The sequence below is a fragment of the Harpia harpyja genome, chromosome 4 (assembly GCF_026419915.1).
Source record: "Harpia harpyja isolate bHarHar1 chromosome 4, bHarHar1 primary haplotype, whole genome shotgun sequence".
In the NCBI taxonomy this organism is placed as follows: Eukaryota; Metazoa; Chordata; class Aves; order Accipitriformes; family Accipitridae; genus Harpia; species Harpia harpyja.
In genome coordinates, this window is record NC_068943.1 from 55,777,178 (window position 1) to 55,800,333 (window position 23,156).

Genomic DNA, 23,156 nt, shown 5'->3' on the forward strand with positions numbered 1-23,156 from the left:
AGGAGCAGGCAATACAGTTGCACTTAGAAGGCTGTGATTCTTTTAATTGTAAGCATTAGGTTTGGGTGGGGTTTTTTCCACATCAATTTTTGGCAGTTTGTTAGGATCAGTAAGTTGTTTAGACCTCTAGTTAGTGACAGAGGAAGCAGCGGCATTCAGTCTGACACAGGCAATTAGGTATTTTATTTTCAGGATCAGAAAGGCAGGGTTACTTCAGAAAAAAAAATCAGAGGAGAAATATGATTACTGGTGAAGCCTAGATAACGCTTGTAATATTTAAGATAGATATATGCTTGGACAACGACTTGTATTGCAACGATTTATGAATTTATGATTGTTTGTAGAGATGGGTTATAAGCAGGGTTACAATATTTTATCTTCTTAATTACAACTGATAGTGCTGAAGCCAACAGCACAAAATAGTGTGATGGAAAAACAAGTAATTGGGGTCTTAAAACAAAACCCAAACCCAACCCTCTCCAGAGGCAATATTGTTAACAATTTATCCATTGTTACGGAGTGTGGATTCAGTTTTTAGTCCATAATAAAAGATGCTGAAATAGACTTCCTAGAATTGTGTCTGTGAATAATCATCCTCAGTGCATGTGGAAGTATGGTGGAATATGTTTGTAAAAACTGCTCATTCTCTGGCAGTCGGTGTTTAGTCATTTTAATTAGAGAGAATTTAAGATTGACTGGCATATTTTCCGTATCATATGTTGAAATTTAGAAAAATCTTAACTGTTTACATGCATAAATAACACTTTTTAATGTCTGTCTTTCTAATTTCTGAACTTTGCTTGTGATAATCCTGAGATTTCCTCAGCAAAGTTTCCACTGAATGTGAGAGGACTTAGTTGAAAACTCATTTAGGGACTCTTAAATATTGAGTCACTTGAAGTTAATTGATTACCTGTAGGCACCTGCATTGGAATTCACTGTCTAGTTTTATGTATGTACATTATGTTAATAAGAACAGAATACTTCTTAAATAACATTTGACAATACTTTTAAATAGCTTTTTACCAATGTTACGGGCATAACTTCTGGAATATATCCTTCATTGCATCCAGGATCCCAGGTGTGGGTTAAGGGAGGAGTACCTGCCTTGGAGCAGGAAGTTTTATCTCTCCATGTCAAAGGAGAAAGAAAAGACACAAATTAAAAAAACCCCAACGTATGGAGCAGGCAGTTTCCTAGGAAGGCTGCTGTGGCTGCTGAGATAAAGATGCTTGCCAGTTCTTAGAAATTATATTCACTTTTGAATCGCCTGGATTGTGATAGGATCCTTATTTGGTTAAGCAATCCGAAGAAACTGGAATAAAAGGCCTTCACTGCATTTTCACCTAAATCCCTCATCTAAATTAAAAAAAGATATGATTTTGGCCCATGAGTTTGTTTTTTTCTGGAAAAGTGGGCCTAGCCAGTTGTGCACCTGAGCACCTCTTCAACAAGCATGTTTTTCATTGACAGCAAGGATGAGGCAGTGTGATAGCGTTAAGAGAAACGGTCGTTAACCTTCTACTCCTTTCAGAGGTAGTGGTTTTGAAATTCATAGCCTTTAAAGTCATGCTTTTTGAGAGTCAAGATATCAGCCAGGAATTCATCCAGCTAATGCTTTCTGTTGTTTGTGGTTTTATTCGGGAAGTACCGTGCTTTGCTTTTGCTTCCCATTTGTTTAACCTTTGTTTCAAACGAATGGGGTTGTTTCATTGCCGTTGCCAGATGCAAGAGGCATCTTTTTGTGTTTGTTAAACGGGCAATGATAAAGTGCTTTAAGTGCTCCAGAGGTTTCCCTTTTTTACAATAACAACAACAACATAGCTACAGCTGAACTTTTTAAGCTTTTTTCTAGCAGTCTTAGCACTCAGGTGAAAATCATTCAAGCTTGTTCTGTGTTCTGTATGTGTGACTAAACTTTGTGCGTTTGGGTGCAGGAGAATGAGCTGAAGGCTGGGTGGAGCTTTGGCTTACATTTTTCTTCATGGCTTATTCCTCATTATCGCTCTTAATAGCTCTGAACATGTTCGTGTTTCAGTGGCGAGGGTGCTTGAGATTGCCATGTTTTGCTACGTAAAATAAAGCAGGAGAAAACAGGACGAAGAAGGGAATTTGTCAGTAATTTGTCTTTTTAGTTTTGAGATGCTCTGATCACCTTTTCCACGTCCTGCTCCCCAATGGGCAGCATGCAAACCATGTTGATGGAACAAATTACCATTAGAGAGTAGTGCTGAGGAAGGACTAAACTCTGGTAAAAGAATTACTTGGGCCTCAAAATCCTGCACAGAGCAAACATGCCAAACGCCGTGTAAACACAACTTCTGTATTCTCCATTGTGTTGTGGTTAATTGGTGAGAGTTGATAGCGCTGTGGAAAGCAGGAGTTAGTGCGCACTGTTCTGTGACTGGCCTGTCAGTGACTGGAAAGCCGTGCGGTGAGCAGTGGCACATGTCATGAAATACTGAGTTTTTCCCCGTTTGTGTAAGCTGTTTCCATTCTGTCTCATTTTTCTCACAAGTGGCATTTTGAAAGCATCGTGTTTTGTGACAAGTATCTGAACAATTTTATTTCTGGATGATTTATTTAAGGGAAAAATATCTTTATTCTACCCATTGTAGAAAAAATAGCTGATATATGTCCACCCACTAAAACTACTTTGGTGGATTTGAACTGAGCCCCCTGAGGACTTTCTGTTCAGGATAGACTGCCTCTCCCATAATCACAATCCATAAGCTCCTCTTAGTAAGAGCTGCTCATGTTTTCCTTCAGAAGAGCTTCTGGGTTCTTGAATACCCAAGCTCTGCTGACATCCACCAACCAGTTCTGCTGTGGCATTTGGAGGTAGTCTGGAGTGGCTGACAATATCATATTCCTACCTGGAGCTAAACTGTGCCTGCCATTTTCTGCAGAGTTTGATCTGCACTATTAAGTGCTCAGTATTTTCTTTACCTTCATATTTCAGAACTGTTATACGGAATTATTTTTCAAATATGATTGCTCAGTCTCTGCTTTCCAGATGACATATTATGGTGTTAAATTTCTGGTTTAAACATCACCTGTGATCTTAACAGCACACAGTTAGAGAGCCCAACTTCACCCCTGAGGAGTTCCAGTAGAGCAGGTGGCAGGATACTGGGAGATTAATTTATGTCATAAAGCCTCCAATTCAGCTGTTAATTCAGGTTTCCGCTCTCTACTTCTGTGGGTAGAAAGTAGATGTTGCCATTGGTATTCCTTCATGAAAATACAAGATAAAAATAAGACAAATGGTCATAAGAAAAAAAACTTGGAGCTTTAATCTAAATATTAGGTTTCAGTTAATGGTAGGAGAAGGGTTGTTGTTCAACCTACTACAGCTGAAATGCAATTGCCATATAGGATTTTGCTGTTTTATTTGTTGTTAATTGCATAAACAAGTGGAAGAAAGGATGGGGGGAGTAAAGTTAATTTGAGAAGAGATAAGTCTTCTGAGACAAATCTTAAATCTTGCTGAACCAGGGAGGTTAAAATAGTACTCACTGAGCACTAAATTTAACCTTTTGAGTATTTATTTCCTGTAGGCTGATTAAATTGTCTAGTCTCAAGGGAGCAAGTTTTTTCACATTGTGATAATGATTGGTATTCAATATCCAATTTAAGTTGTTTGTTTAATAATTCAATCTTCATGATGAATCTTGGTAAGTTAAACTTTTTGCATATACATCTGAGTTGTAGTTGAAAAAAAGGCTTAATATCTAATCTTAATAGTGCATATATACATTTATCTTACATACTTCTGTTTTTCAATAAATAGTATGATTCTGCAACACATTTGTTTAGTTTCATAATTACGTTGCCAACGTTTATGAGACACCAAGGGACAAACTTCAAATGATCTATATGGTGTCCAGTAAAATTGTCTTAAGAGCTTTGTTTCTGAGAGGAAAAAATTACCATAATGCATATGAAAGGATAATGGCTATTCTTCAATCAAGATGCTTCCTGGTCTCATGTGACCTTTTAAGTCCCAAGCTATCAGACGAGGTTTTCGAGTTAGCAGCTACATTCCCTCTCAAGAGAAAGCCCTGATAAATTAATTTGAATCTGTATTTTTCTTGACCACCCAGGGATGTGTTGTAGGTATCTTTCATGAATGATGACTCTGAAAGATGGAAAGCAGTTGGGAAGTTGCAGGCAGTATTTATTGGGGCAATGAAAAAAGGGTTATTATCTCGAATGTCAATGTTGCTTGGATGAAGCCTGCTTTAGGCATTTACGTCTAATAGGTTCTTGTTTACATATTTGCCTTCTTTCTAACTCAAGTCACTTTAATCCGGTTACTGGAAATGGTATGTGCTGAAACTGAAAGGCAAAATGTCATACTGCAGTGGAAAGCTGGACAGCAAACAGTAAGATGGCAGCTTGACGGAGAAGCAGATGAAGCAGAGGGGTGTAGAAGACCAAACTGGTTAGGCAACATAGACCTGGGGGGGGGGGGGTGGTGGTGGAGAAAGCAGCTGAGAGATGAACTGAAGAAGAAGGAAGTACCTGGTAGAGGATGTGGTTGTGAGAAAATGCGTAGAGCCTTGGAAAGAGAGGAGAAATGTAGGGATTAGGTCAGGGGGAGGAAACCATGAGTGGGACTTGAGAGGCATGAGCACTGAGATGGGATGGCTGTCCTCTGAAAGAAAATCTTGGAGACAAATAGTGCTTGTTGGCCCTGATAACAGCATCTCTTTTGGGCTCAAGATTATTTCTTTGCTGCGGAGTAGCGGTTCCCAAAGGGTCGCTTTCAATTAAGTACTGTGGTATTTTGGGCACAACTGTGTTTATTTAAACATGTGCAGTCATGGAAGGATGAAATGGTCACATAAGACAATCCCTTGCAGCAGTCTGAGGCCAGGTAGAAGTAATGAGTAATGTGAAAGTACAGCTGCTAACTTTAAGTTTATAGAAGCTGACTTAAACTTGTGTTTTGGGATGAAAACCTGGTCTGAATCAGTCTCTGATGCATTTCCACTTACTTGTGACGGTATCCGCTGAGTGCTTGAGTTTTCCCTCTGTACCTGCTGTGCATCTCTGCTAAGGGCTCACTTCATTTCCAGCTGTGGATTTCTACTTAAGAGTATTACTGTGGGTGAAAACCTGGACTTTTCTACTCTGTTGTTTGACTGTATTGTACCGAAGTGAAAATGCTGACATGCTCCCAAACTGCAGTAACCTTTTACTCTTCAAGATTTTGAAAACTGATATCGGTTGTCCCTTACTGTCCTGCAGAGCGCATATTTCCAGCTCTGAATATGCATGATGTGAATGCTGTAAAGCTTATAGGTCAAATGCTGTTTCTGAACCTAAAGAAGGATATTCACTAATGCTAACTAGATCCATCATACAATTGGTGGAAAGAGGGAGATTGCTCCACAGGATGAGAGTTCAGTGGCTACATCCACCGTGTGCTCCAACTTGCTTTCTAGAAGGACTGATGACTACACGGGGAACCAAGGAGAGCAGTACATTATGCTAACATGATTATTTGTGAACACCCTTTGAAATGTCTTAGTCCAAACACTGTCATTTACAAATTCCCCATTTGCTTTCCACTCATGTGGCTTCAGCAGCATTAGTTAAAGTTGGCTGGTTTAGCAAACATTTTTTGTCATTATGTGTATTTGCTATTACATTCTTCAAGTGTAAATCATGGAAAAGTAAAAGCATTAAGCGGTTGAATAGTAATAAAAATACCTCAACCTGATGTTCTAGAGATGATATATATACAGCCATTTACAAAAAGAGAATAAAATGGAAGAAAGAAGAAAGGAGTATCAGTTGGGAAACATCTTATGTGTTCCTGGCAGTTTTTAAAGCTGCTATAAGTTTTTTAGTAGTTCTGTTTTTCAGCAAAAGAAACTAAGATTTTTTCAATTTAATGAATTTAATAAGTAGGTGATATTAAACAGAATTTTTAGTTACAGCTTTTTTTTAACTGCAGCTGAGTAAATGCTCAAAGTATTTCTTGTTTAACAAAATAAAAGCTGATAATTTAGCTTTTAAAAATATTCCTTTGGGATGTAGAGAGTTTTCTTATAGTTTCTAGACTTCAGGAAGGTGTCCCATGAGTAAACAATATTTTGCATCTTTTCTCATGGATTTTGTTCCTTCTGGTGAGCTTTTTAAACGATATGTTAAAGTGGAATGTGTGATCCTTTTTCACTGTATTTTTTTAACAGAATGCTTTCACGTGTGAGTACAATACTGTTCATAAACAGTCATCACCCATTACTAAATAGATGATGTTAATAGAGGATTCTTAATGCATTCACTAAGCATCTTAATTAAGATTGGTAAAACCTGGTTTATACCTTGGGAAATAATGCAAGATTCAGTTCCAGCTTGTTGGCTCTTGACCAACCCCGCTTAAAGCTGCTGGCCATCAGGGTCTTATGCCTCCCATGCCTGTAGTTAGGGTTTACCTGTTGAATATGATTTTGATGACAAACCTAATGAAAGTTCATATATGGAATAATACTTTTACACCATGGCAACGATATCAAAACATTACTGCTCTTCCTGCACTCATTTTCTTTTACTGGCCAGAAAAGTGGTTTGTGACTGGGGACTCTGAGAGACTTGTGAAAGCAGAGAACTGGTTTTTGTTGGAGTTGGGTTATTTTTTTCCACCACTTGATCTATAGGCTCAATGTAGGTCAAAAGTCCCAAGACAGAAAGTATGCATATATTAAAATTAACTAGAACTTCCCCTAACTAAATAAGCAAACCCCCCAAATAACACAGCTTTGACAGAAAGATACGTGGAACTTTTTTCTCCTATTCTCAATAGTAGCTCTACAGTTCTCTCTCGTAGGAGGTTAAATTGAGCCCACAGGGGTCATTGGGACATTTTTCCCTATAAAGGTTGTAAAAACATCTACTTTCCTCTAACGATAGACGCCATTTCTAAAAGCATAAAACCTCTTGGGCTCAGGAGCCAAAAGCATAACTGGAAGCCTGGTTTCAAAAAGCGCAGTTCAGGGCATATCGACGTTTGCTGAGTCCTGCACTGGGCTGTCGCAGCAGATCTTCACCGGCATCGCTCATCCCTTCCCACCTCCCATGGGGTAGCTGGGCTGGGCTGCTCCCAGCGAGTGTGCTGGGTACGGAGACCCATGGAAGTTAGCTGACAGCATGAATAACTGGCTGGAGGGGGAAGGTCAAAGCATCTGATAACTGGGGCTTCTAGTACTTTCCAGCAGTAACTGCAAGAGGTATTAATTTTGTCTGTCAAAACAGACTAAAGCAGTACTTAGGAGCTGAAGATTATTCATTTAAATTATGAAAAGGCTAAAGTTACAGTGATGGATGTTTCGAAGGATGCAAGAGGGGACTAAAGTTATATTTAAATATGAATCCACAGTGAAGCTGTCATAACATCCCTTACAGTAAAAAGTGAAATTGCTGAGCTGCAAGATTTGTTTTCTGAAACTATACTTAGGTCATATCCAGTCTTCTGCTTCTACGGTATTTCTCAGATTAGGGAATTTAATCTTTTAAAGTCTGGCTGTTTAGTCGGTACTGACCCTCATGGTGGTTGTGGCATTAGAGCTTTCCATGCAGCTCTGAGTGTTAGCTGGGTCCCACGGGAGGTCTGTTGGTTGCATGAAAGGGGCTTGAACCTCCACATGGACATCCTCTGGAATTACTGATTTTGAAGAACAGGAAATACAGGTTAAGTGCATTTATTCTTCTCAAGAGTCCTTTGGGTCCACCAATGGTTCAATTTACCTTTATGAAAGTATGTTTTGCGTGCTGGATATAAATCTCAGCTTCAATGAGATGGCAGTGATAGAGTATATATTAGTATCCTCTCTGTTATAAAACTAACATGGACTGTTTCATTTCTAGTTCAGCTTTTTTTTCCTTCATTTTAAAAAACTATATTAGGTGCTTCAAACAAATATAGTTTTGTTCTTTTGAAGATTAATTTGGAAATTGTAATGGTGGAACTTATCATCTGATTGCATTAATAACAGCTGGCTTCATCCTGCCATATGAGATGCAGTCAGTGTGGGTCTCAATAGAATTTTCTTCAATTTGTTACAGAAAGGTACCCATGATGATGATAGTGGTATCCCACAATAACATGTACAACTAATTTTTGTGTTGTTTCTTGTAGGACCTATTACAGCTTTTATAACCATAATTCTTGTAAAAAGTCTCTCATAGAAACATTTCAAGAGGTGTACTTAGAATTTGTAATGTGAATTGACAATATAGATACATTGGTGTATCTTCTGGGGGGAAAAAAAAAGAGACGGCTTTTTGGAAAATCTTTTGTCACAATCTTAGCCTTTATTTGCTTCCTTGTGATTAATGTTTCGTATTTGTTTGTTGGGTTTCTTTGGGTTTTGTGGTTTTTTTTGTCCTCTGGTCCTCTCTTCTTACTCTGTTTTCTAATTTGATTTCACAGAGGAAAACCAAATTTTATCACGAATGGAGCAGGCAAAAAAGCCATCAGCTAGTAGGGAGTTACTGCTAATAGATCTGTGCTTCTGGAATATTTACATTCTTTCCCCATTTTATTCAGTGGTGGTTTTATTAGCGCTTCAAAAGTCAGAACCTTCAGGATTTGCAAGGTACTTCTCTACAGCTTTCCCCATCTTCTAAGAGAAGAAAAGTCTAGGAAAAAACTTGGGCAAAAGACTGGGTAAAATATCCTCTTCAGTGTTTATGATAAAGCAATTGGGAGTGGGTAAGGATACATGAGGACATCTAAAGCTTTGCTTGAGGTGTATTGTCCTATTAGATATACGTGATCCCACTAACACTACAGCCTTTTAAATGTTCGAAGCCAGATATTTTTGAACAAAGCTTGTGAATAAGTGACTTGCCTTTACCGTAAGTATGAGGATTCTCCACCCTGGGAGTTTATATCTTGATATCCTTGATTAGATAGTCCCTTCAGGAGAGCACTGTAGACACAGATACAGGCTTGGTGTGTTTGCTCATCAAGATACTACTGCTTTCTGCAGTTCTTTACAAGCTGAGGGGATTTTTAAAGACTTTATGGCTACAGACGTCTTGGCACAGGAGGAGACCTTGTGAAAAGTGGGTGTGTTGTCTTGCAACAAAGTGGTCTTTTTTTAAAAGACATGACATATTTCTCTAAGAGCATGCATGTTTTGCCTTTTAGTAAATTTTATATAGTTCACCTTTCCGTGTTTCTGTGCAGATTCCGGGATGCTAAGTACTGCTACGATATTCTCCGCTCCCCCCACAATTTCCATTATTAAAAGATTGGTGAACACTGTTAGTTAAAAACTTGTCTTGGATTTCACAAGTTTCCTTTTTGGAGGAGTATTACAATTTTTGTCTGTGGCAGCCAGAATTTCTTTTTTCTGCAGTGCATATTATAAAATACAAAGCTGGCTGATTGGTGAATTCAGCAAAAGTAAAATAATTTGTTCCAATATGTTTAGACTTTTAAGTGCTGGTATCTCTCTTACTAGCATCAATCTGTGCTTTATGGCAGTTGGTTTTCCACTTTTGACAGTGACCACAGTGTCTTCCAGTAAGAGTCATCTGCATACTCCTACCCCTGTCTTGTACAGATCAGATGGCTTTGTGGTATTAGTAGAATGTAAACTAGCAGTTGAAATGGGATTACTGGAATTAGTCATCTGGATGGAGAAGATTTAAATTGGCCTTGATTGAGGTCCGTACAATTATGAAGTAGACAGTAAAGCCATTATGGTCAAAGAGGAAAAATTATAAAAAGAAATTAAGATGCAATGAAAAATGAAAGAATGGATTTTTTTTTTTTTTATGTTTTGTGTATTTAAAAAGAAATAAAGACATGATATTACCTTGTATTTTTCTGATCAGCATGGAAGTTTCCTTGTGGCAAGAGATAAGAGAAATGCACCATGAAATAATTACTTTTTTAAAAGGGAATTTCATAGCACTAAGAAATGCTTTTGCTGTGGAAATCAAGCGGAGGAAAACACGCATACTTATTCTTTTGAAATATTTCTATATAACTCTCTGTGTGTGCCTAACAGACTTGTTTAAGAGACCTTCCATCTCAGTATCTTTATGTCGTATAAAATAGAGCATTTCAATGAGCAGCTTATACTTTTTCTTCTGCTTCTTTTCTGTTTTAGGGAATCTTTCCTTTGTGTCTCAATCCTGGACTTCTTTCTCAGGATCCATTCGCCTCCTGGTGTTATTCTTCAGTTTGGTTTCCACCAGAGTGTTTTTCTACACTTAAGACTTTTATCTCCCTGTTTTCCCTTGACTTCTCCTCCCTTAGTGTGGACTAATAAAACAATTTTGGTTTAGAGCATGGCAAGAAAAGAGTGTGGCTTTTAGCCTAGTTTTCTCTCCATGTGCATGGACAGTTCTTCAGTGCGTGAATTATTAGCTTCTTTCTTTTGGTGGGAAAGAGAGAATTAAACCATCCTGGGTGGTGCATGTTTTGCTTTTCCATTGCTCTGTGCAGCAAGCATTTGACCAAAAGACTGAGTAGGAAATACAGCTTAAGACTCAGTGGAGCTACATAGGTCCTGTGTAATCAAGTCTTTGTAATACTGAAGTAATAAATTCTTCCCCCAATCTCACACCTTGGAAGTAGTCTGAACTGAGTTTTATTCTTGGCCTGTGGCTTGCCATTTCCACCTCCTCAGTCTGATAGCTGTTGTCTAAGGAATATTAGAATTTGTCTTTATTTTTGGTCATTTCCTCTCCCTCACGTACAGTATCAAACTGTTGCCACCCGGTATTCTTGTGCTACCACGTGTAGCTTTTCTCCTTTGTTCTGGTGTAAGAAGTAAGGGTTTTTTTGATTGTAATTTTCAATAATTAAACTGATTAGAATTAAACTGGTGGGGAAACTGCATTTGATTACACAGGCAATACAGAGGAGGTAAAACTCATCTAACTAGGTTCCTTTCCAGCCTTTAGGCTTTTAATAGCTAAGTTAATTTCCTAGAGGAATATGGGCTGATTGAAGGAAAAACTATAATCATTAATTGCTGTAGATTTAATTTGTTTGAAGTATAAAGAAAAGACTGTTTGAGACTTCAGGGGAAGAAAAGAGCCGTGCTCCTGCGCAGTCACTTATTCCAGCCAGAGTAGTATGGTTTTTGCTGCCGTAAATAAATTGTGGTAAAATTTTTGGACTGTTTGTGGGTTTTATATATATTGGTAGGAGTGATATTCTTAGATCACAACATTACTAGAGATAAATTAACAGGACAACTCTTCCTGCAAATCATGACCATAAACTTACACTATGTATTTAGTAGTGTAGGTTTCGTATTGTAATCTATCTACCTGATGCTTCAGGGACATAAGATCTTCTCTAGCTATCCACTGAACCATTTCTTTGCTAATGTGGTTATAGAATATGAGATTGTTCTAGTTGCTTTCCAAGAGAAAATAGAATTTTCCATATTCAATAGTGTTTGGGTTTTTTTTTAATTGGCATTTAATTTCTTTCTCCCTGATGATTAGAGCATGTGACCAGTGTTTTGGGGCCTCTCTCTATTAATTGCCACTAGAGAAGTAATTTTATATAGAGCTTTAAAAGGTGATTCATCTTTTTCTTTTCTGAGCAGCTATAAAAACATACTCTACCTGCCTTACAGATGTGCTTATATATAGCATAAGATGCCTGTAATGTCCTTTGACATTACTGGTCTCTGTATTTGTATAAGCAACATTTGTACTTTGCCTAATTCTTTGTTTTCTTAGTACATTTTTGAAAAAGTACTCAGCTGACTCATAAATCACGCTAGTAGTGTTAGAAAAATGAAATGAAGTGTTTGCTATGCACAAATGAGATTATAGTATCCCTGTTTGTGTTTCCTACATGTGGAATAGATCCCTGTGAGTCACATACTAATCTTGGATGCAGAAGGTCTATATGAAACCTTGGAGCTTAAGATTTTGTATTTTCCTTATATAAAGTATAGAAGGAATGATAACTCATCAAAATACCAACTTACTGAGAAGATGTTTTCAGAAGGTCGCTTTAGATGGGCTGTATACATTGCAGCATTTGGGAGAAAAATGACTAAACTTGGACCACACACAATCATCCTAGTGTGGTTTTTTGTGCTACATGTATTTGTCTCCCTTTTTCCCTTACAGGAAGATAGGTAAACCAAAAGCATAGAAGGGCTTATTAGATCAACAGTTTAAAAATACTCAGTAATAGGAAAAAAAGGAGGAGCATATTTTGAAGTGATTAATCAGCTTTCCCAAATTTATCTTTGGTCTAATTGTCTGTAGAAATTGTTTGTAGGTTTTGTTTTTTTTTTTTTGCTTTGCTTCCTCTGTCCTGAGCTCTGATTAGTGAGCCACAGTCCTTTTTATTGAAGCTTTCAGTGAGAATACCTCCAATCCAATAGTTAGGTGCTATGGTATACAAAAAAGCTTACAATTGAGTTGTGGCCCAGGCAAAGGGTCAAACGTGTTCGCTTATTTGTTTTACACGGTGGTACTACTCTTGAGTCAATGGGCAAACTGTTAATAGAAGCAACGAAAGAAAATGTTAGCAGAAATAGCAAGTACAAGCAGTTCTTGCGGCTTTGAGTAGTGGTTATAAGTGAAAGGATTTGTGGTGGAAGTGCTTGTGGTGATGATGGTAAATTAACCACAAGCATCTTTGCCACCAGAGGGTGAATTCACATCACCTGTCTTGGGTTCACAAACCACAGATGTCCCACATTGCCACCTGACAGTGCGTACCTCTCATCACTGGCCATTTAGGGAAATCAGTCTTCCACATGTGGTCTTCTGATCGATACACAAAAGTCGTGTCTGCTCTAGACAGCCAAAATACATTGCGTAACTGGGAATAGCCCTACATGACGAGGTAGCATGAGTCCTGCTTGATATGGGCAACATTTTCATATATAAATTTGCCTGATGGAATTAGCAGGAAGCAAGGATGGGAAATTTTAGGGTTGACACTCTGGTGCATATACGATGAAGCTATTGATTTGGGTGTTGCAGCTTGACGATTTCTCTTTCCGCATGGCATTATTGGCATGCGACAGTGCAGCCAGCCGACCCTCCTGTTGTGCTTCAGAGAAAATGAAAGATTCTTGTCCGGCCTAACCTCAGTAAATTTTTTATCAAAGCCTTAATACTGCTTCTGCCAGATATTATCTGCTTGAATGCACAATCTTATAACAACAGTGCCTATTTACTGCATTTTTTTTTATAATAGCTTTAATCTCCATCATTAAGAAGTCCCTGTAATCTTAGTGTTAAAGAGGTGTCTTGAGACTATAATAAAACTGACTCCTTGCTTTATTTCTCATGCAGCCATGGGGTACCCAAGGAGCAGGTGTGCAGCTGATACACAGGCAAATAAGGTGCAGGGCAATTTCTGGTAGGCAGGTGACTGAGCAGTAAGGCTCCAACCTGACGATTGTTGAGATCAGTCAACTGTAAGCGTCTGCAGCTAGGAAAGATTAGAAACCCCCAAAAAGCTGACAGGAGCAAAGAATTGTCCCACACAATCTGAAATCCTGTCATTGCTGGGGATTTCATCTGGGCTCTTGGCTCTGTCATGCCTTTGAAAATATCTACAGGCCTTCACATCATTTTGATTACTTGTGAGCTCCCTTTACTTTAAAGTTCCTGAATAGAGTTTTTTAAGTTTTCAGGGCATGTGAAAATGGTAAGTGCACAGTAAAATTATTTTTTTGAACTTTAGATTATGTTTCTCCATTTTAAGACATGTAACGGATTGCATGTTGCAGGAACAGTAAAATGGAGAAGATAATCGATCTCTCTCTAAGCTGACTTACTTTTACCATAAAAGAGGCAATTTCTGATTTCTCTGATAAAGTGAGTTGATGGCTACAATTTATTCTTAATATCTTTTATGGCCTTCTCAAGATTTTTATTTTTAGCTTATAGATGGTAACTTTTTGAAACAATCAGTTAAGATAAAGTATGGATAGTGTATTTGACAACAGTATACAGAAAGATTTGGGACAATATTCTGATGGACAGTGTAGGATGTCCAGTCCATATTTTACTGTAATAGATTATTCTTGGTTTGACTGAAATACTGAGGTTATTAAGTTCCACTTTCCCTTATAAAGGAATACATGACCATCGTTATCCAAATATTTAGCCCTATAGCAACAGTTTGGGCCTATGTTTGAAAACAAAAAAAGTGCAGTAAAATACATAACCAGATTCTCTGTTTCTTCTGTAATGTGGCTCACACTGACCACAGTGGGAGCTGCTTCTAATTTCAGGCTATATAAAGAAAGGATCATTAGAGAGGTTATACAACACGTTCATATGCAGAGCATGTTAACATTCGCCCAGTTGGATACATTTTAAAGTAGACCTTACTTCAGTGCTTTACTTGCAGGCTCTTCACATCCTACATGTCTGCGCTAGTTGCTTGCAGGAGCTTGTAATTCATTGTCAAAATCTTCCTTCCAGGCTGCTCTTGGAAAAACAGTGCAGTAACACCTTGCCTTCCTCTAGCTTTGCGGCAAAATTTGCAAGTGAAGTCTTGTCTGCATAGCTGGAAAAAAGTGCCAGGGATGTTTTGGTAGGGCATGAGGTGTGCCTCCCCCCCCACCCCGTTTCTTTTTTCTTCTTCTTCTTTTTCTTTTTTTTTTAAATGAATATTGTTTGTGAGTCTTAATACCCTAAGAAAAAACAGTGGTGTGGCCACTTACTACTTTTACTCCAAAATACGTCCCCCGCAGTCAGCCCTGCAGCTGTAGCCAGGATTGACCTTGCTTAGACTGCTGTTGAGTAAATCAGAAGCACCACGGGGTGTGCCTGCACCACAGGGTACGCCTGCACCACAGGGTACCTCTTACTGCTGGTTACCCTATGGAAAAATGCACTGTGCTGCTGTCAGGGCAAGGCCCCAGGTAGCTTCTTCTCAGTGGTGGCCTTTGATTTCATAATAAGTTAGGGGGTTTTATTGTTTTGAAGCCTGAATGTTGAATATTGGCGTTTCAAGAGTGAAATATGTTATTTTTTTATCACCCTTTGATTTCTTTTTGATTTTCAGAGCATAATTGTTGTATTAAAACTTTTTGCAATCAGACATTTTCCTTCTTGAAATCGAATATTATGCAATTATTTCCTAGCGAAGGAAATTGAAATGAAATCATGTGATTAGCTACACCATAAGTACCATACCAATGTTTTAAAAATAAAAAAAAAAGAAGAAAAAGCTCATAGGGTAGTGGTCTTGTGTACAGGTAGACTTTGGGAGGTTCAGATCTGGTTGTAATTTTAAAAAGACAAAGGAAAGAAAGCACAAAGAACTTCACTCTAATTTTTTTCTGTTTTCCAGACAACTTGTTCTAGTACCTTTGGGATACTGGAAAGATGCATGAATTATATAATTTTCACTAATTATTTTGAAATAATTACTACCAAAACTGCTTTTCTAATTGTGCAGGTAGAACCTAGGACTACCTCTTACTCTATTTTGCGTAGGCTTTTAAATATTGATGATTACTCTACTTAAATGGATTAATTACATACTGCAGCACTTTGATTCCCTTTAATGTTACATTTACAAACCACACAAATGGCCCAAATTATGAGATGAAGAATTGGCTGTAGTAGACTTGATGTTTTCTTCCTCATTATTCTGCCCTGAAGTAAGTTCCTGTTGCTTTATGTTTTAGCTCGGCTATATTCTAAAATACCTTGATGATCTAGAAGGCAACTTTACATGGTTGAGCAAACCACAAATTGACACACAAAATGGATGAAATCTTAATACATAGCTTTCCCTTTAGCATCTGGTAGTGTGTGTGACAATTTATCAACCTGTGGTTTAGAATGAAATTATTCCTGCTTTGTGCCTTTCTCACGTTTGCCAGAAACAATGAGAGGAACGTAAAAAATGAGCGTGCCTTCTGCAAAGGGGTTCACGCAAAACATGACAATGGACGTTTCTGTGCTTACCAGCCAGTTTTAGCCTTTTCTAGCTCCTTCCCATTCAAACTGCAGCTTCTGATTCAACAAGTCTGTCGTCTTCTCCCTCCCAAGGATGAGATCAGCCTCATCAAACAAGTTCTTCTAACTGTCCTTCACAAGGCGCTGGCGGGAAACCTTTTCCTTTTGCATCACTTACTTTCCTTTGATTTGGAATAGATGTTTCTGTCTAGCTGAAAATAATACCAGTGGATGGGTATGAAGTGTATGAATTTCACTGGTATGAACGTGTGAACTGATGGTTTTGTGGGATTTCACCTAGAAATGTTTTGCAGAGTTGTGTTTGGGACTGAAGACCTTCTGATGATGAACACCATTCTTAAAAACAAGTTCGTCTGGATTTTTTTGATATTCTTTTAAGTTACGTTTTTTGCTGCGGTTGACTGACTTCCCCACCAATTGTGGTGATTTGGAGTCCTCAGGCTACTGTAAAGTTTAGGCTCCTTTTAAAGTTGGAGCCTAATCTTCAGTCCATATGGAAGTTTATACAGCAGCATTTAGGAAGCACTTCAGGCCAAATGCCTTCTCATGTGTTTTTCTCAGTATGTGTTAGTCAACTTCAATTTCTGTTAATTTTCTCTCATTCTGCATTAAAGCAATTAATGTATTTCACTGTAAAGTAAAAACCTGTCATTTTGCTCCTTCTACTTTGAAGGTATGCCTCTGACGAACTCTAAATTTTAAACGCCAGACTGACTGCTGTGTGCTTATTTCTATACTGCGTTCACAGTATATTGATGCTGCTGCTGACTGCTGCCTTACCTACATTGGTTTTTGTGGGTTTGGTGGTTTTTGTTTTGTTTTTTTTTTCACTCTTCATATCAGATTTCAGAGATGCTTTGCATATGACTGATTAAGCTTAATAGGTATAATATATAACTGGTAAAAATAGCTTTCTCGCATAAATGCACATTATATATTGACTTGGTAACATATTAACAGAAGGAAAATAACTGAAAAGTTATGACAGTTATTGTTTACTTATTGAATTCAGAATATTGTGAAGGCAATTTCCTTGACAAGTTCAACTCCAGAGCACTTAATACTATTGCTGATTTTTTTTTCCTTAATCTACCTATGAAGTACCCTTTACAAGCTTGAAATTGGAGATAATGACTACTTTATTTGAAAAGATGGCAAAACTTAGTTTTAACAATTTGTTCTCTATACAGAATTTGTGAGGGGGGGGGGGATAGAATAGCACAGGTTGTATGACAAGTAAACTACAAAGCCATTTTATTAGTTCCAGATACAAACCCTGTACTTTTAATTGCACAAAGCCTTCTGTTAGATTTTATTTATCTTTAAAGCAGGACAAATTTGTAGTGTGCACTTTCAGTATTTGGGAAAAAAGTAAAGCATGGAAAATTCAGTCCCTTTCGTTTGTCTCCCACATCATCTGTATTGCTAACACAGATGATGGAAACTTCATAAGCTGAATTGTTTGGACTCATTAGGTCACACTTCTGGACACCTTGGCTTTTTAGAAAGAGAGCTTAAGTTGGTACTTTTTACTAACAATAAAATAAGACTGGGTAGACATTCACGTCTATTTTCTGAGTTTTATTATGGGCGGAAAAGGAGGGGGTTTCTTAATACATGGAAGCTCAAGTCTTTGAGTGTGTATTGAGAATGTGATGTACTCTTGATCACCAATTAAAAGCAAGCAAACCCCCAAACTATTGGGCTAAACTCAGAAGCATCTTAAGAGCCTTCAGGAGCAGAGTGGTCGAGGCCAGGTCTTTGGCCAATGCAGGGATTGATCCAAGGAGCTGTGGCATGAGGGCTGGGGTGTGCAGAGCAGCCAGTCCTCTGCGGGGACTGGCCCAGTGCCCTTGCACTCAGGGTGTAGCTGCCTATGTGAGGCTCCAGCTTGTGCGTGAGCCAAAGGATTCAATCCCGGTTTGGCTCTTTGGTGTTAGTCCAGAGGGGTGAAAGCCCTTTCCAGGTGTAGAGAGAAGCAACTTGTTTATAGAAATCTTCTGCACTGTAGAAAACAGTTAAGTAAATTGCTGCTACCCATATTATGGAGCTGTTTCTGGTGTATGGTTGCATGCAGGTTGTCGTCACACCCTCCATATTGAGTAAGTATCTGAAGGCTGTATTTACAGAAGGCATATAGGTGTCTGAAGATGCTAATAGTGGTACTGACTGATGTGCCTAAACATTTTAAGTCAATCTTATTTTGTAGGCTGGGTGGTTTTCTAATTTCTTGTAGTCTCTGCTTTGCATCATTAGGCACTTACATAACTTTGCAAATCTGGCCCAGTCCATTGTTATAATGTTGTTTTACCTCTCCTGATCGCTGTGGCTTTGTGTGCAAGGAAGTATTTTGAGTAAAGTTAATTATAGTGGTGACTATATTGCAGTATATTGTATATAGCTGATTTTATTTACTATATGTACTTTGAAATTACTTGATGTTCTTTAAGCCTACAGCTTTTTACTTAAAGGCACCAAAACACATCTCGTGTTAAAAATGGTTGAATGTACAAGGTGCAGTTGTTAGCTCACTCTTCTTTGTTCTCTCTGCTTTCTTGAGAAAAGATCAAACAAAATGCAGTGACAGGTAAGAATGTTTCACAAAACATGTAGAAGAAATGTAGCTTCCCGTTCCATAAATTACTGGTACTCTGCTCACCAGCTGCCTGTTATGATGTTTTATTGATGGCAAAAAATGGTGTCTGAGGCAATAGAATGTCTTGCATCTTACAACACTGCCAGTTATAAAGATGTCTTCTTGAATAAATTTCACAATTAGAAAGTATTGACAAAAATATTTAATCTTTTTTACATCAAAATAAGCTCAAAACATCTGCTGCCAAAGTCAGACAATATCAAGTAATCTTTTAAAAGTATATTTTTATTATACTGACAGATGCATGGCTGCATGACATAGATGTCAATTTAAGTTACTAGTGCCATTAATACTTGACAAAGACATGCTCCCAGAAGAATTTACGTTTTTAAAATGTTGTCAGATGAGTATGTGCCAACAAAAAGTAACCAGAGTTATTCAGCTATGTTGTTAACAAAGCTAAAAGCATGTTATCTCCAGAGACATAACAAAAATTGGTATTCACATCTTTTGTATTCTCTAAATTCCACAGAATTGACAGAAGACAAAATAATTCTGTGTCTGCAAATGTCTGTTTAAGCAACCCATACATATATCCTTTTTCACTTTTTATACCTTTTGGCTTACTGCGCAGAAAGATTCACAGTTTCATTTGAGGTGAACTTCTTCAGCATTCATTTGATTTCCACAAAATTTAAAATAATCCTACTTCTTGGCAAGGATGCTGTTGTAAAGAGAACATTGAGGAAAATGTTAAGACCTGTGCCAGAGTTTCTGGTCTGCTCATTCAGTCAAAAAAGTATTTGAAAGCTATATGACTTAACTCATTAAGAAGGCTGAGATTTAAAACATTCATGTCCAGTTCTTATTTGTCAAATATGCTGGTATATTCATTATTCAAATTTGTACATTTTAGTAACCTCAGATTTCATTGTGGGTATTCCATAATGAGAAACTAAGCTTACTTTAAATTCTTTCCTTCCAGGTGTTCTATTTTTCTTTTCTTTTCCTATTTTCCTTTCTCCCCACAGAAGTGTTTTGGAAGGAATTTTGTTTCTTAGAGCAAGAATGGAGTTTTCTGGGTAGACCAGACCAGTGTTCATGAAGTTTGCTTAGTAGTGCTCTCCTGGTGCTGCTACGCTATGTTGAAAAGCATAAAAGTCTAGTCCGTTGAGGTGCCCAGTCATTTGAAATACTGAATTTCTGGTTGAATCTGGGGTCATAAACATCTCATTAAGGGCTAAATTGTTATACTCGGTGATTAGAGACTGTTTTTTAAGTGGATTTTTTTTAGAGTGGATTTTTTTCTTAGATATGAGGCTGAACTTTGAGAAACACTTTTTACTGCTAATGCTTCTAATGTATCTAATAAAAAGAAATCTAGAACTAAAGGGCTGAAAGCCATATTACTACTTCTAGAAGTATTTCAGTTTGCTGTACTGAGGCAGACTGTGAAGGTGAGGTCTGTCTCCCAAAATGCAGAGTTCAAGACTGCTTTTAAAGCAGTGGCGATGCACAGCACCTCCTGTGCTGTGATTTGTCTCATCTTGAAGCTGCTATTTAAAATACAGCACAGGAACCACAGGTCCCCAGATATGGCTGGGTTTTTAAAAAAAAAAAAAAATTATTATTATCATCATCATCATCAATATTGAAGCCTATGTTACTGGTGCAGGCAAAAATATCTAAAATTAGATGAGCTCTCACCTCTGCTGCCTCTTGTGGGCCATCACCAAGTGAGATGTTTTGGATGGGGTTTTATCAATGTGTGTTGTATTTCAGTCTGACAAGGAAGTATGTTGTCTGCTGGCTGCCTGACCACTCTGTGTAATCACTCCTTTTAGTGTAAATGAGTACATATTAAAATAATATTTCAAGGTTTGTATAGTGAATGGATTTTCAGAATTAATGCCCAGGAATCTATTGTAAACTGTAGTTTGGAAGGAGGCAATTTTAGAAAGGTTGCGCGGGTCGACTTGAAAGGGTAATGTGAGGAATGAAATGAGGTGCAAGAAGTCTCTACCTCACATTTCTTTGGAGCCCCTTTTATGCTTGTTTGTTTTCTTTTACTGTTCTTTGCCTTGGTAACTTGGCAGCAATTCAGTCTTCCTCTTTCCTCCCACCCCAAGTCTCCTATGGCTTGAAAATCTTGTGCAGCTCTGGAATAGAGAAATAAGGAGAAGAGGTTAGTCAAGATAGATTTACTAGTTGTCTACAAATGTTGTAAGGTGTGCTACCTAACACTGGGCACACCCTGAGTTAGGTGAGGGAGTTGTACATGCGCACAGTGTAGTGGTGCACCCTGGGGGGTAATTTGGACTGCATCGAGTTTGGAGGTTGAAAGCTCTCAGGGTCCCGCTGCTGGTTGCTCATACCTTCCCATAGTTGAACCTCTATAGCGGGAGGCCCTTTCAAAGTGTTTTGTGAGACTTGATCATTTGGGAGCACCGATGGACAAAATGCAGCTGTAGATTAACACTGAGGGACTGAGAAGAGAGGCCATGCTTCCTCCAACACAATATGATGTGATTACAGTCATGGAGCTGTGCTGACCTCCTCTCTGAATCCAGGTGAAAATCCCCAGCTCTGGCTGGGGAAAAGTATTTATTAGGTGCTAAGTGACAAGTTACTTCTTTAAAGGTAAGGCTTTTCCAAAGATGGAAAGAGAGGTATACTTTATTGAACCTTTCAGGTACAGTCTGAAAAATCTGAAAACAAAAGTTCTTGCTTTTTGAGTAACACATTATCTTTCTGGAAAGGATACTGTGAATATAATTCAGTCATGTTCTTTCCTGGCATCGTAGGAAAATTGTTTGATTTTCCTTCTAGTATGCAAGCATAATTCTTTTTTAAAAAAAGTGCCTATGAATTATTACTGCAATTTCAATAGCTGTAGCAGATGCATTGCAGCCAAAAATCTATTTGAACTGTTTTTGCTGTTTCTATAGAGAAGTGTGTGGTGCTGACTTATAGTATATGTTATTAACAAGTTTTAGAAAGTATTGGGAAGATGAACATTGTCAGGAAAACTTAATGAGAGAAACATAATTCTCTGAGAAGCCATCAAATGAAAGTTTGCAATGGGGATGTTGGCTTGGTATCAGAAGAAACTTTTTTAGCAGTGGAAACTTTGGTTACGGTGAGGTATAACAGGTCTTAGCTGTGTCTCTCATGTCTCTCAAACATAATAACTGAAATCCTAGAATTTGACTCATTCAAGAACTAGAATGGTAATCGTAGGTATATTCTATGGTGCCAGAAAGAATAAGCTTGAATAGCAGACTCATGGCAGTAGATGACACTTCATTACTTTTATTTTCTTCTGATATGAAGTATGCTTATTTTTATCTCAGATAAACTCATTTTACTGCAGGGAAGGTGATGTTACCTGTTGCAAGAGGCCTTTGGAAGCTGCTGTAAAAATAATATGGGGCTATGTTTAATTTGTGTCTATCTTTAATAGTGAATTTCAGTGAGGGGAAGAGCAGGTAAACACAGAAAGATTGAAGTTCAGTGGCACTCTTTGCAATACATCTGCACACATTTATTATTACTATCATTATGTCTTTTTCAAAGGCAATTTATATATGGCAATATTTGTTCCCTGCTAGCACTTTATAGAGGATAGCCAAGAGTCTAAAGCAGTCTTGTTATGCTATGTAAAAGCAAAGTAACTGTGACAGTGATGTCCTAGCAACGCAGTTGATTCATGGGATGTAGATACATGAAAGTTAAGGATCTTGAGCTAATATAACAGTATGTAACAGCCAAAAAAGATGATTTGCACTGTCTTCTCCAAACTGTGTTGCCCCATCTTCTCTTTCCTAGCCACACCGTTCTGCCACTTGTGTATCTCTCCATGAGCCAGTTCAACTCAGTGTTGTGTCAGAAATCTGAAGCAAAAGAAATAGTGGATAATTTTCAGCTGGTTTACTGAGTTGCATCTGAAGGAGGAATCCAGACAGCAAAAAGGAAGTCAGGCACTTCTTTGAAAATGGCTACAAATAGCTTTGTTGTAGAAACAAAGATTATTTGCCCCATTTTCCTCCATCTAATCTTGCAGAGTATTAGAACCAGACTTGGATCAAGAAGATGCACGAGAACAACCCTTTAGGTCTTGGTCTCAACAATTCACTCACTTGGTGAGTGTAGGAGCAACTAGTCCTAGGATGGATAACGGTCCCTGTAGTTTGCAGTTTATTTTGATTTGATTTTGTCAGCTATGCTGGATATAAACCTGCGTATTTATCTCTTTAAAGAGCATTGCATTTTGAATAATCTAGAGCTACTTCCTGAGTCACTGTAAGATAATAGCATTAATGGTATATGTTGTTTTTAAAATTAGAGATCTTGGGTATGCTATTTTGATGGAAAATCTAGCTTTTCGATGAAGACAGTTTCACTGCAGTGTCAGGGAAAGCTGGTTGCAAATGGTTGAGCTGAAAGTGAATGTTAAGTCAAAGATGTTTGTAGAATATCGGAAAAAGAAATGAGGAAGACAAAGGTAACTCGATTTTTAGTAGAAGTCTCAAGAAAGTGATGAAATAAAACAACAGCAGGGAATTTGCTGTTCACAGTCTTCTATTTAGGAAGCAGAGGGAAA

At 37.9% G+C, this 23,156-nt stretch overlaps 1 protein-coding gene across 5 annotated transcripts in view; it reads left to right on the plus strand.

Moving 5' to 3' along the window:
* MACROD2 (mono-ADP ribosylhydrolase 2) overlaps positions 1–23,156 on the plus strand; it is a 918,876-nt gene that overhangs the window by 171,050 nt on the left and 724,670 nt on the right. The window lies entirely within an intron of this gene.